The 14451-nt window shown below is 37.4% G+C and overlaps 1 protein-coding gene across 7 annotated transcripts in view; it reads right to left on the reverse strand.

Moving 5' to 3' along the window:
• The window catches only part of TAFA2 (TAFA chemokine like family member 2), a 186207-nt gene that overhangs the window by 89972 nt on the left and 81784 nt on the right, over window positions 1-14451 (reverse strand). Inside the window, exon 1 of one of the 7 annotated variants that reach the window (XR_002273484.2) lies at window positions 13320-13364. The exons of the other annotated variants lie outside the window; for them this stretch is intronic. The gene's annotated coding sequence lies outside the window, so the exon portion shown is untranslated. Of the gene's footprint in view, window positions 1-13319; window positions 13365-14451 lie in introns of those variants that run through there. 7 annotated transcript variants of the gene reach the window in all.

Below are 14451 nucleotides of genomic sequence, written 5' to 3' on the forward strand. Positions count from 1 at the left end.
AATAAAAGAACAAAAGGATAGTTTGAGTTGGAGGCAAATTCTTGCACAGAAAAACCACCACTTTCTTTGGTGGTTTCAAAGCCACAGAGACTGTCAGCCCCAGGCATGAGAACAACCAGCCTCTCCCAGACATGCTGTTTGACCCAAGTGTTGCAACACTGATAAAAGATACAAGAAAAAAATCATGTCATGTTTTATATTAGTCCATTAGTGCCTGGTTTCCTCTGGATTGTTGATAATCCTCTGAGAAATAGACTTTCACAAAGCCAGCCACAGGGTTAATCCCTCAGGAATGCATTGGTCTCGCAGACTAGCAGAATAGGACAAGCCAGTGGAATAGCAATACTATGTCAAAGCCATACTTGGTGGCCTACACAAAATAATGGGATATACAGGGACAGTTTCTCTCTTCACCTTCCTTTGTTCACTTCTCTTCCACCAGCAAAGGAAAGGTTATTTTAGTCAGGCAAGGCTGGAAGGGACTTCAGGAGGCAGGAGGTCTCTAGTGCAGCCACCCACTCAAGTGGTCACCTTTGAGCTCAGACCAGGTTGCTCAGGGCTTTATCCTACTGAGTTTTATAAACCCCCAAGGACAGAAAGCACAACTGGACAGTCTGATGGTAAAAAAAGGGTTTTCTTATGTTCAGTCTGTACCTCTCCTCTTCTAGCTTACACTCATTATTTCCCAGTCTCTGAAAGAGCCTGTCGCCATCTCCTCATTAACTACCACACAGGCATCAAGAAACTGAAGTTAGGTCCCCAGTAGGCAGAGTCCTTCACACTCTCCTTGCAGGGCAAATGCTCAGATCTTGAGCCCTCTGCTGCACGTGCTCCCATTTGTGTCTTTCTTTTGGGGGACCAAAACTGAGCACAGTGAGACAAGGTCTAATGAGTGCTGAGTAAGGGAGGATGATCCCTTCTTCCAGTCTACCACTACCACTTGTGCCTCTATTTGTGCAGCCCAGAAGTCCACTGGCCATCCTGGGCCAGGGAACAGGGCTGCCCATGCTCAGCTGCCCACCAGAGCCCCAGAGAGCTGCTCCCCAGCCAGGAACAACCCCACAGCCTGGGCTGCTGCAGGGGGGCTTCCTTCCCAAGGCCAGTGATGGCATTTCTCCTCCTTGAATTAATATGGGTCCAAACACTTCGCTAAAATGGGTAACTGGGACTACCAGCAACAGAAAGAACTGAAGCTCTTACAATAATTGTCTGCCCAACAAAACCACTCATTTTCAGCCTGAGCAGGGCCAGAGCAGCAGGAGCAGCCACTGTGCCTGTAGGAGTATCACTGGCTCTGCTGCAGTCATAGCAGCAGCAGCCACAGAATCAGGTCCGGTCGCCATCCCTATGCCTGCTGGCGCAGGGAGCCAAAGATGAGTACAGACAGCAACTCAAAGGCTTGCTTAAGGATATCAAATGAAGTGGCAGTGGCAGTATCAATGAGCAAAGTCTGATGAGCTGTTCAGGGAAAAAGCAATCATCTTGTTAGCCCTTAATCTGACAAAAGTAGCACAGAGCCCATCCTGAGAGCTGAACATGATTAACAGTTATTCTAAGGTACCCCTGTGTAATCAGGAAATACTCTGACAACAACTCCAGGAGGAGATTAAGGTCTTTTCTCTGCCTGAAAAATAGGTAAGTCTGCCTTCCATAAGCTCAGTAAAGAAAACACCTGTTTTGCAAACAGGCAAGAGCTGGCTCTGCTCAAGCTCTATACTGGCTCTGCAGCCAGAAGCTGTGGTTGGAGTTGTTCTAGTGATAAATCTCCTAATGTGCCCTATGAAAAAATGGAATCTGTTGGTTCAGACCTAGTGTTACACCCTTCACACACACACAGAGAACAGCTCGTGTCTGTTCAGCAAGCAGCAGAGAGGCAGTGGAACCTTCCTGCTTTTATTTAGCCAGAGCACAGCAGCCCTGACCCTTCCCTTACTCCAGTGCTCCCTCCCAGCACATTCCAGGGCAGCCCAGACCATGGGTGGCAGTAAGGACACAGCCCCATAAGGTGGCAATTGCAGAAGGGTGGCAGCAGCACTGAGCCCAAGGAGCTGCCTCCCACCTCTGCAAACCAGGGCCGTGGGGAACTCACCCAGCCCAGCTGCCTCTGAAACACAATTGACAGCAACCCCAGATGCCTGGACAAATTTATCTTGTTGCTGCAGCAACCACTGTCTCTGGCCCCACTTGGCCTTGCCACCTCCTCCATTGCCTCTAAAAAGAGATTTCTTGGTAGGGGAGGATGGGAAAAGTTCCTATAGAAAAGGAAATCTGTGAGGGAAAAAATCCATTTAGATCTATAAAAACTGTAGAGCCAAAGAGATCCTAAAGACATTTTCAATGAACAGCCACTTGAGCATTCCACATTGAACCTGGGAAGAAACCAGAAAGGAAAAGAAAACCAAGGGCAACACAAACCACAGCACATTACCCTTTGAGCTTTTTTTTTTCCAAAAGATAATGCCATGTACTTCATCACTGCACTACTCCAAAAGAATTAGTTTCTTTTCCTTCTATATATTGCTGTGCCAGCTGACAAAGCTAGTAACAGATTTCAGTAGAAAAATTTTGCATATGTGTAAGTTTTACTCACTAAAGGTTGAAACTACACTGCATAACTCCCTACAACTGCAGTAATCATTTAATGTCTTTTATTTAATGATACTAGCAAACCAGCCTATGCTAAAAGCTGGCTTTCATAAAAAATGAGGCAATTTGTTGACTTGGCAAATCAAAAATATGAAGAAAAAATACACAAACAAGGTAATAAACAATTACTTTCAAAGAACAAATCATCAATTTAGTAGCTTACATAATAAAAAGAGATGGTGACAAAAATATAGTGTAGCTGCATCTAGAAGATGCGGTTTAATTGGTAGAATAAATCAACTACAGAAATTAATGTAAAAAATCCAGGATTTTGGAAGTTTAGGAAGAAGGTCTCCTTACTGGTTTAATGCATAGTATTGTTGCTATTCTGCTCCCATTCTACTGACAAAATGTCCCTGATGTCTACTGAAAGTTTGTCAAGTCCCAAATATGTAACCACCTTGCAGCCTGCTAAGCTTTTTGACCCAGGCATGTACCCAGTAAACACTCACTATTCTTCATCATAATGTAAAAATTCCTTTCCACATACAACAGGCCCATATAAAATTTGAAGTTAGGCCTCTCAAAGCTCTGCATTTTTGCCAATCTTTTCCTCTATTTTACCTTCTGGCCTGACAAAATTGATGTGCCCTGAACTGAAATAATACATTGAAGATCCCTTCTAATGCAAAACATTCTGTGATTCTATGAATTAAAGAATTGTTGTTTAAAATAAAATCACCTTCTTCTTCCATGGGATCTCACACTGAGTCTCACTAACTTTCTACTAACAGTGGACTGTGCAGTTACATGGCTGCAGCCTGGCATGTAATTTACCAGCAAGTATTAAGGAAGGACTAGAGCAGCCATGATCGTAAAATTTTAAAAAAGAAAAATAATTACCCTTTAATTATCTAGAGTATTCTGGGTTTGTTAGATGATGTTTTACGAATCCAAAGTCAAGGAGTCTCTTCTATGACTTAATTTATTTCAAAGTATCTTCCTGACTAATGCTTGTCCCTGGAAGATATGTTAGTCATTCCTAATGCCTCAGATACAAGATCTGAAGTGTGCTCTCCTATGGAGACATTCCCTTTTGGATATCCTCAAGCTGCACATCCTGGGGACCTGGGTGCTTCCTACCCTTGTAGCAGCTGGGCTCTAAGGATCATTATCCTTTTGTTTGGGAACATCCTGGCATTTCAAACCACCCATTGTTCAGGTACCTGTTGCACTGTTTGACCATACTTCTGGGGGGAAAAACATACAACAAAATAAAATCTCCTATCTAACCTCAAATTTCTCCCCAACCTAGCTCATCTACAGAAAATCCAGAATAAAGTTTTAATATTCCTTCCACTAAGTTCTGAAGTAGATGGTATATAAGACTCACATATTTCTTCAGCGGGCAGGTACTATTCTTGTATTTAATGTATGCTTGGCCAGTTAGGAGTAGAACTTTCCCCATATTTCAGCGTGGATTGCTTCTATCCAGTGAACATTCTATTTTGCATCAGTTTGTAGTGCAGCAGATATAAAAATAGAAATGTGATTTATGCATGCAGCTTTTCACTGTTTCTTCACTGAAATCAGACACATGATAATCAACCATTTGAGATGACTGTGAGTTTGAGATTGCTAGACCCCAAGTCTTTGACGAATAACAGTTTTCTAAACAGCAGAAATTCTCATCCTGAACCTTTTCTATGGCTTTTTAAAGTTAATGTCAGAGTTTTTCTATTCTTGAAGGTTTTTTCATTACTGATTAAACTGGTGTTTGGCATGGTGACAGCAGCATCTGACTGTCAAGGATAACATGACAAAGTGCCTTAACAAAGATTACTCACCAGGGACATGAGGGAAGTTTTAATGTCTACTTAATCCTTGCCTCTTTATTGAAACTTGAAAGGCCATAATTAGTACAAAACAAGAGGGCAATTTTGTGATTTGGATCTGTCCACTATGAATTTAAGCCTTTCATTTCACACAGGCCAAACAAAGGCTCTCAGGTGATAACTACATTCAGAGAGTGCCAACCTAGCCTGCGATATAAATCAATGTCCTAGAGGTGAAACACTTCAAATCCTCTTAGTGTGTTACTAAACAATCTATTCTCCCATCTTAAGGACCCTTGGGAGCTGTAAAAACCAAGGCAATAACATAACCTAGACTGAAGAACAGATTTTCACACATCCCTTAGTATCCTGTACTGGTCAGCTTATTAAGATTGTCTGCACGTGTCAATACAGAAATATTTGGCCATCCAACTGCAAAAAGAGTTCACAAAAATTAATGGCAGCTATAAAAACCTCATCACTTTATTTAGACTGAGTCTATTCTTACCATGAGCTTTGGAATGTGACAGCTATATGTGCTGTACGCATGAGACAAAATGCGCTGTAGCAGAACTACAGCTCCATGAAACTTCACAGGAAGGTTGGTTGGAGTTTTTTTGCAGAGAACTCCATAAGCAAAAACTCCACCAATTCATGAATTCACCTTGAATAAATCAAAATATTTTAAACAAGTATCTGCTTCAATTTTTAATTTTTTAAGATTATTTCAATTAAAAAACCTTATTTAGTTTAAAACATTCAAAATCAAAGTATTTCCTTTTGATTCAAAACACAATAGTTTCTAATTTTTAGTTAAAACTCACATCTTCCAACACATTTCATATTTTCAGTAGCCCTGGACAATAAAGAACACACCTCATGCAAGCATTCCCCAATCTCTGCATAGTACAACTTACGCACCACCTCTTTACTTATTTGTTAAAAACCTTCTGCTTTGATAAGCTCAAGGAACCACAGTCATCCAGTCAAATGCAAGGAACATGGAATAATTTGTATGCCTTGTAAAAACAAATTAAAGTTACTCTTTCTCGTTCTCTTCTGTGTATAATATTTTAAAATATTATTACTGGTTAATTTTTAAAAAAGAAATATTAAAATATTGCAAAATAATTCCTGAACTAGAATGTCATATCAAATTGAATGTGTAACACCTATATAGTAAGGCACTTTGCTTACCAATATAAATAATAATTACAGCTTGCTCTTCAGATAATTTGCATTTTCAATCTTCAGCTGTGGCAAGAGTCACTTGTGTGCTGCTGGCAGGGGTGGTCATGTAAGAGCTCAGAATTAACTAACAGCCTTTTCAGGTTCCAGTTTTCCTCTCTGGTTCTTTAGGTCATGTCAAAAGCAAATTTCTCTGCAGGCTCATGGAAACACCAGCCAGGGCACCTTGTGCCCTGCCTTGCAGCAGGGTAGCTTTTCTCCCTCTCACCCCGGGATGCCACCCAGCAAGCTCAGCTGTTTTGCAAATGCGATGCTGCAACCGTTTGCAGAAGCTGCACTTTTCAATTTTGCTCCACAACTTTTAATACTGCTTGGAGAGACATCAGCATTCCCAAACCAGTTACTCAAAATTTACATATAAATAAATGGCTTTTATACATAAATACCTCATTTGAATATTTAGTAGATATTTATTAGGATAATGTCCTGGAAGACATTAAAATAAATAGGATAGGATACATATTAGCAGAACTTGATACAATTTTGAAAGGGAGGATGAAGAAGCCCTAGAGAAAATAAGTGAATTTCAGTGGTATCTACGTGTGCTAGTGAACGTGATACTACTGTTATCACATTACCTTTACATTGTGAATACAGAAATATATTTTTAACAACAACTGGCTTTTCCTAGATCAATTTGAAGTGTGATATAAATATTTTTAAAGACAGAATGTAGACACAGCAAAAGAAAACTACAAAATGCCTGTTTTCAGATATGAAGCTCAGATCGGAAAATCTCTTACTTCACTTAGAATTTTATCAAAAACCAAGCAATTTCCACTTTTTTTTTCCAGATTAATACCACCCAAATATTTTCAAATGACAGCAAAAAAAAAAAAAAAGTTGTAGTACCCTGGATTTTTTTCCCCCAAATACTTCATTTTGACAACCATTCATTTAAATCCCATATTAAGAAGACATGGATTTGGGAAAATTACATGAAAATAATATTATTAGGTAACTACGCTTCTGAAATAATCTCATCCCTGATGTTATCTTTTCTAAGTCATAAATACTCATTTTACCAACTGTTTCCAGTATAATGCTATTTCAAGTAATTTAGCTAAGTATATTAGTAAAATTCTAATTATGTGTTTCATAGTCCACACAATCTGTTACTATGGCTTTGTATATTGCTGTCAGTTGACTTGTCCCAGCTGGGGAGCTGACTTTTTGTTGTCACTGTTTTTGTCAAACAAAAATATTGGAGGATCAAAAGATCAGGAGACCTTTGGAGGGTATATTTTCAATCCATTTGTGGCACTATGTTCCTCTTCATCAGAGCATTTGCACGTTCCATTAGCGTGACAGTTCCAGAGATGGATCAAGCAGCAATCTCTGGTGCATTCTTCTGCATTGCATTATGAAACTGACTAATAGAAGTTGTCTTTTATTTTTTAAGTGTGGAAATGCTAAATCAGCATTAACATTTCTTCTTGTACATGGGAGGAAAGAGAAGAAGCAGCAAAAGGGCAACTAAATCTAGCCCTCATTATTTTAGGATCACATTTTGGGGCCAATCTCCTCTGGCACTGAGTAGCTGAACTCTGCTGAATGAATGAATTTAAAAGTACTTTTTGTTGGATATGTATGAAAAAATTTTATGCTGCAGCAAAACAGAATCATAGAAAAAGGTGTGGTTTATACACCTAAATAAGAACTGAGATGCTAACATTAATCCACATTCACAGATTTTCAAACATCTTCTATATACATATATACCTATGAATACCTATGTATATTTGCCTACATAGGTCTATGCATATATACTCTCTCTATTTTATGTATTCAGGAATTTAAGCATCAGCTAAAATTTGGTCAGTTCATATGTTGTTTTCAGCTTACAGATATGGAAAAAAAACTAAATGTAAAGGAATATCCTTTAATTTATGCTTTACTCTTTAAACTACTTTCCTGTGTAGACCCATCAAGATGATTCATTTGGATAGCTCTCAAACCAGTGACTACAGCTTTCTCTATACCATATATAAAATATAATGACATATATATATATATATATCATATAATGACATCTATATATATAAAATCAATGACAGCCTTGTCTGTTATTTTTCCTTTCCAAAACACTACTGAAATAATCTTGTCTAAACACTGAAGTAGTCAAAACCTCAATCATTACAAACACAAATCTTGACCCAGATCCCACTGGGAAATGTTCAGTTTTTCACAGAAAAGACCAGAATAGAAAGTCACTAGATGTTCTCCCTCCCCAAAGAGGGAACCAGCTGTATTTATGTCATTCTTCAATGGCTCTACATCAGCCCCATCTTTTTCAGCCTCCCTTCGATAAAATGTCTTACCAAAGACCATGAGAGAGTCCCCAAATAGTAAAAAATAAACAAACACCCTTAGTTCCATTTTGGAAAGATCTTTTAAAAATTCCTCTTCATCACATCCTGGGGAGTCTGGAAAAAATCCTTCAAATCCTTCAAATCCTTCAAATCTATACTCTAAGGAGAGGATTGCACCTTCACTGCAGAACAGATTTGCAAGTACACTGCTGCAGACAGACACTGCAGTAAAAATTTCCCAGTTAACAAAAGAGATGCATAGCCTTGACACACACACACAGAGGCGCTTTTTTGTTGCAATGCTGCAAATTAATCCTTTGCCCGGGAGGCTTCTGTGGCCCTACCGTTAAAATTATGCATGCTGGGAAAGGCAATGTATGGATTACCTGAAGATGCTGTCAAACAAATTAAGGCTATTGTTGAATGTTTGCATTTCAATGTCAAACACCAATCGGCTTCACTTGGACTATCTGCTACAAATAGCAATGAAAATGCAGGACAGCAAATTATCCAAAATTACAATTTATAAAAAAATACCAAAATAATTTAAACCTTTAAATCTTGAGAAAGACACATCTCAATGCACTGAGAGAAATCAAGATCCATACTCCGACACATTTTTTATTATATCCTCGCAGTTCAGCTTAATAGTGGAACAAGAAATTTTCATGGTAAAACATTTCTTGAGATATAATTTAGCTAAATAAATGTAAACAATTAAAATTTAAAAAAAAAAAATAAAGGCATGCCACACCACTCTAATGTGCATGAATAGTAAAGTTAATGAAGAAAAAGTCAAGTCTCTTAATTTTCCAGGCAAGGAGCTACAGTCTGACATTCATTTGAGAGAGGTCTCATCCCAAGAAGATCACAGTCTGTTACACCTTATGGTTTCAAAAAAAGTTATGACCCTCAATTTTATCTCAGTCCAGATAAGACCATCTCCTTTCACACCATCAATTTTAAAATAGAACAGTGCAAAGGAATCAGTGAGGAGCCTACTTAATAATTAATATGGCCAACCAAAATTCAAGCACTAGCCATTGTACAGCTGCCCTAAGACATGCAATAAACAGTGGCTATTATCAATCACAGTAATTAGACTTCTGCAGCATAACCATATATTGGGCTGTATAAAAAACCCTATTTGGTGTGTATTGTGATTTGTTTTAGATAATTTTCATGACATATCCATTCCAAGAACAACAGCAGACATAGCTTCTGCTATTTGTTTTCGTTAGTACTACAAGATAACATGCAATTTATTTCAGTCTTCAGTGCAAAATAACTACATGTGTTACTAAAAGTATGATGATTATAGATATTTCATCTTTCTTAAATAGCTAAAATTGGTAGCTCTGCTAATTCAACACGGAATAGATTTTAAAGAATGAAATTTAGTGTTTTATTCATATGTTCACTATGGAAAAGTTGTTCATGAGAAGACAGGTGACACAGAGGGTTGAGTGCAAAAGCTCTTTGGCACTGAGTTTAAGTCAGGACTGAAAATGAGCTTTACTGTTCTCATACAGCTAATCCAAAGGAAGTCGGTGAGCTTCAGAAGAAAACATCAATTTGTCACAACTGATAGCCTGTTCTACAGATATATCTTAGTGAAATAAAAGAAGGTTATTCCAGGGCAAAAATGTCAGTTACGTGATGAAACTCCTATATAAAAAACCACCTCTCTAATGCCAATAGGGTCTGTCTAATGAGTTGAGAAAGGAGTAAAAAATGTTGCAAGGCACTTAGGATCAAGTGAACAGCTCTAACACTTTTTACATATTCTTTTTTAAATGTGACAAGAATTAGAATGTTTCTGCCCCTTCTATATTTAGATCCTGTCATTATAAAGAAGCAAAGCTTATTAACATGGATATTGAATTTTTTAAATTCAAGATACAACTCTTGATTATTCTTCAAAAGCAAATTATTTTATAAGAAAAAGAAAGAATTTCAAGTACCATTTTTTTTTTACATTGGACTACATTTTTAAATTAGCACAACTGGTTCCTAATCAAATTAAAAGAATAATTTGATCAAATAATAGAAATATGCAGTTTAACAAAGCTAGTGCATACTATAGGGAGAGAGGGAGTAGCACATATTTTTTCCTGCAACTTATTATCATACCATCAAACTGTTAGATTAAACAGAAAACTACTAAAAAGTTTTGAATATTTTGGATATTTATTGAAGCTAGTTTAACTTCAGGTATGTATTTGGGACTTTTGAAATCTGCCATCAGCTTCACCAGGTGGAACACAATGTTTATTGTCTGCCAGTGACAACTGGAAGGTTGTTATCCAGAAATTGTTTTGTCCTCTGCTAAACTGGTAGGTGATATCTCACTCTGAAATTTTTTAGTTCTTTTACATTTCATTTCATAAGCTCAAACATAGAGTTTGCAGAAAGTAATGAGTGATCTGTTGTGCAATTGTCTTGCTTCTCATTAACTGCATTGAGCTGGCTGATATTTTACACATACCTTCATGCATAAACACAAACATCAGGCTGAAATAAAATCTTAAGACAGTAAGTATCTATCAAAGCTATAAGAAACTGAAAATGGGGCCCTATGACAGGACTTATTAGGGGTTCTGACTATAGGCAGGGCTAGTAAGCCCATTAATGAAATAGACACATACACTCTGTATGACACATTCATTGTTTATGATGACTAAAACTAGTTCATCTTTGTAACTTTAGAAGTCCTCTTCTGTATTCTTGCTTTAGCCTTCATAGAAATATTTAACTCTCCATGAGATGTGATGTGAAATTGCACAGGCAATGGTTTGTTTTGGGGACAAGTGGTTGATGGGAGTTGTAGATGAGGCTTCTAATGGAAGCAAACTTCAACCTTAACTGTACAATAGCTATAACTGTTCCATAATAAGAAAAAAGATTAAATCTAGGTATATTGTTTTGTCACTCTGGCACCCTGGAGTTGGTAAGAACCATTTGCACAATCCTGTCAGGACACGACACGCTAAGAAAATTGAATGAATATAGGTTTCTAACCTTTCTAGGGGAAAGATTTGTCAGATGCCTCTTTCTTCTAGTTTTGTTCTGGAAAAGGCATTTCAAGCGATTGGGGTGCAAAAGCATGTACAGTACTGCAAAAGTGACCGGCAAGCTCTACAGCCACAAGACAGCCATTTATTTACACAGAGGTCATGGTGCAGAGTTAAATAGGAGAAATACTGAATATTGCATTACACCGCATATTCACCAAATGGATTATGATATATCTGTATCTTATTCATACTTCAGCAATGATTAAAAACTATTTTCTTATATATTTGATATTTTGAAGGAATTTGAACTTGAATTTGCTTCTGTGTAATGAAAATAAAGTCAACAGAAATAAACTACTCAAGATATGCAGTGTTTAATATATAATTATACACTGTATAATTATGCACTCTGCATAATCACTGCTTCTGAGCAATTATTTTTCAGCAGACCAAAGCACTAATCCCATGCTACTACCAAGCACATTTTTTTTAAGGTCTGCTTCAGTGGGATGACAAGACACCAAATTGCCAACTATTGCTACTACACCTTCAAAAGAATGAGAGAAACAATGAACTGCTCTCGACCACAGAATCACAGAATATGCTGAACTGGAAGGGACCCACAAGGATCATCAAGTCCAAATCCTGGCCCTGCACAAGACTTGTCCAAACGCTTCTTGAACTCTGTCAGGCTTGGTGCTGTGACCACTTCCCTGGGGAGCTGTTCCAGCGCCCAACCACCCTCTGGGTGAAGAATAATTTCCTAATATCCAATCTAAACCTCCCCTGACACAGCTTCAAAATGTATAGGAAGGCATTATTAATTAACATGCAAGAGTTACCATTCTACAGATAAAAAACTACCCTTACTAATGGTCTTTAAAGTGTTCTGCTCATATAAATTTTACATTTGCATAGCACAAGTCATGATGCTTTAAATCTCTTCCTCTTAAGTCATGCCTAATGTCCTGTCCAAAGTAATTTCAAGATGCTGAAAAAAATCCTATATAGTCTTACAACAACAGTAAAAATATTTTCAGGAACAGCTTCTGCTGTAATTATTTTTACATGGCACAGAACTAATAAGTATCTCAGAAATGTGAGAGATTACTTATATTCATTAACAAAAACTAAGCTGCTATCAGCTCAGAGAGTTTACAAAACATTTGGATTTTGTAGTATTTCAAACAAAGTGTGAGAAATGGGGCCATTTTCTTTTGGTTGCGGAAAGAAATCTGAATACAAACGATTGGATTTCTCATGTCTCCAACTGTTAAGTTACATCCTTATCATTTCTGACTAATTTTCTTGTGCCATAAGATTAGGAGACCAGATAGTTCATTATCTCCTTTAACATATTTTGCATGTCATAAACACACTTAAAAACCGAAGTCAGAAGTAAAGCAGCTCTTAGATTTGGCAAAACTCTGATTATAAATAAATTAGTCTGCATAAAAGTTATTATTTTCTTCATTCTTACAAAATACTTATGTTCCCAGAAATTCTTTCAAAACATTTTACTCAGTTGTGATTTTAAAAAATTCATCTTATTTACAGCACTTTATAAACAACGACTCCAGAAAAGTTCATAAGGATCTTACTTTTGTAATTCAAATGAGGTCAATAAAAATGAACAATTAAAAGATGGAGTAACAGAATTCAATTGTGAGTGAAGATAAATATATTTTGCTTTGCTGTTAGGAGTTACTATACTGACCTCAACAAGTATAAAGGTGCCCTGGGTACTTTGAAAGACAACTGGAACATTTTTGTAAGCACCATATAATTTATTTCCAGAAATGCAGGCTGGCTGACCTTGAGATGTCATGTCTGGACACACAGTCCTCCTGTTGTAAGACCAAGTCAATGATTACAACTTTTATTGCACCAGCCAGAAAGTATTTGTAGAAAAATAGGTATTTGTAGCTAAATCTTGTTTTAGAAAATGTCTTTTGAATATACATCCTCGACTGGATCAGAAAAAGCTGTATCACATACTAAATTCCTTATGAATTGTAACATAGGCACATAAGATTTTAAGAGGATTAATCACCTAAAAATGCAGACAGCTTGCAGGAAAATGCCTGTTTGAATCTCCCAGCAAGGCTGGTAGCCATGTCAACAATAGGACTTAGGCACCATTTAATCAACTTAGAAAAAAGGGGCCACTTACAAAATCCCTGCATCCAAACTCCTGTCATCCCTTAGTGAGAAAATAATCAGCAAGTACAAATTCTGTGTTCCAGTCTCAGCTTCCAATGCATATTATTCAGCAATAGTTGTATGTGTAAACTTTATAAGTGGACTGGATCTGACAGTACCTTGCCTCTACTCAGGTGGGCTACTTGCTCGCATTGCTGGGCTACTTGCTGAATCCTGGTCCCTGGAAAAGAAGACTTAGATCATGTAAAATACCCAAAAGACTGGACAAAAGATGTAATCTATATATAACCAACTAAATCACCTAATGGAGAAAAATAGCAAAGTCAGGAGAAAAAATACTTTTAAAAAATGGCCAGATGACAAATCATTCTCTGGAGATGCCTGTTTTTCACCGCCGACTAAAGATAGCCTGGGATTACCAGTTTAGCCTAGCTTTAAAAACCAAAAACTGGACTCTTCCCAAGACCAGGGTTGCAGAGCAGCAAGATGCTTGCTCAGCAAGGCAGCAGCCACTCCCACTACGGAGGAGGATGGGGCAGAACTTTGACATATTCCTCAGTGGAGGATTCACTTTATCTTTTGGAGGTTCACAAGAAAATATGATTTTGTTTCCTTTTATCCTCTAGGAAAGAAAACACTAGTTGTACAAGCCTGTTTAATTTGGTAAGTGGGGAAGTATTTGGCACCTAACAGAGTTTTCCTGGGCCTCAACACAGAGAGATACAGTGCCTTGCACTGTGGAGAGGAAGGCAGTGCAAAGCTTTAACAATCACTTGAATCTGGTCTTTGCTATGGCATATCAGAACCTGGCAGAGCTATCATACAAATAAATGTAATAATAGTGTTAATTTTATCAATTATGTTGTAAATTTCATTTTGCATGCTTTCCTACAACTTCTGGGATTCTCAAAGAACAGCAAACCATACCAGAAGGGTGGCATAAAGTGGTCAAACACTACTTAGCCCATATTTTTTCTTCACAGAAGCTGGATGGTGCAATACATGCCTACCATATCAGTAGTGAAGTTTGTTTCAAAGGGACCAAAATTTTCTGCTGTAAACAGTAAAAAGCTGAGCTCTCTCGCATTAGTCTCCAAATAATCTCTAGTATTATAGAAAGAAGGAATTTATTAAGGATTTAATGAAAACTACTCTGTTTCATCAAACTCCCTGCAGACAAGAGAACTTAAATGATATGACATCAATAAGCACTATAATTATGTGAGGTTCAGAAACATCATAAAGTCAACAAAGTAAGAATATTTTAAAACTTTTGTAGCTTTGGTGGCA

This window comes from Corvus cornix, chromosome 1A (genome assembly GCF_000738735.6).
Source record: "Corvus cornix cornix isolate S_Up_H32 chromosome 1A, ASM73873v5, whole genome shotgun sequence".
In the NCBI taxonomy this organism is placed as follows: Eukaryota; Metazoa; Chordata; class Aves; order Passeriformes; family Corvidae; genus Corvus; species Corvus cornix.